Here is a 742-nt window from a genome sequence, read left to right as displayed (position 1 = left end):
ACATTAAGTCGGGACAACAAATCTCTGCCAAGAAGGGGTGTGGGGCAGTTTGGCATATACAAAAATTGGTGATCTAATTCCTTCCCCCCAAACCTAAGATTTAAAGGTTGTAAAAATGGTTGTTCCTCTAGCTTCCCTGTTGCCCCCACCACCTGTACCGTTGTGTCACTCAAAGGTCCCAATCATCTATTGAGTACAGAATAAGTAGCTCCAGTGTCTACCATAAATTCTTGATCCTTTCCATCTATTTCTAAAACTACCCTTAAATCCTTTTCTAGTCAGCTTTGATTCTGATAGTTTCCCAAAACTAGTGCTTGAGCGACTTCTGCTGGTCCTCCCGTGAATCCTCCCGCAGGAGCATTCCCCATTGGACCTGTCCTTAATCCCATGTTTCCCATGCCCATACCTCCTCTAACCAGGCATTCATTTTTCCAGTGTCCCAATTGTCGGCAAAACGCACACTGGTTTGGATCCAACCTCCCCATGTTAGGTGCAAACCCAAATCCTCCCCGACCTCTTGCCAACCCCCTTTGTCCGCGATTAGCTCCTCCCCGACCTCGACCCCTAATGGGTCTTCCTCCTGCCCCTGTCTGTTGCATTACAGCCAGAATAGTAGCTTGTTGTCTTTTTGCAGTTTCTTTTTCCCTGTTGTTGTATACCTTCCACGCTACCTCCAGCATTTTATCCAAACTCCTAGTATCCTCTCCTTCCAGCTTTTGTAACTTTTTCCTAATATCCTCTT

The sequence above is a fragment of the Ammospiza nelsoni genome, unplaced genomic scaffold, assembly GCF_027579445.1.
Source record: "Ammospiza nelsoni isolate bAmmNel1 unplaced genomic scaffold, bAmmNel1.pri scaffold_54, whole genome shotgun sequence".
NCBI lineage: Eukaryota > Metazoa > Chordata > Aves > Passeriformes > Passerellidae > Ammospiza > Ammospiza nelsoni.
Note: the sequence above shows the minus strand (reverse complement) of the source record.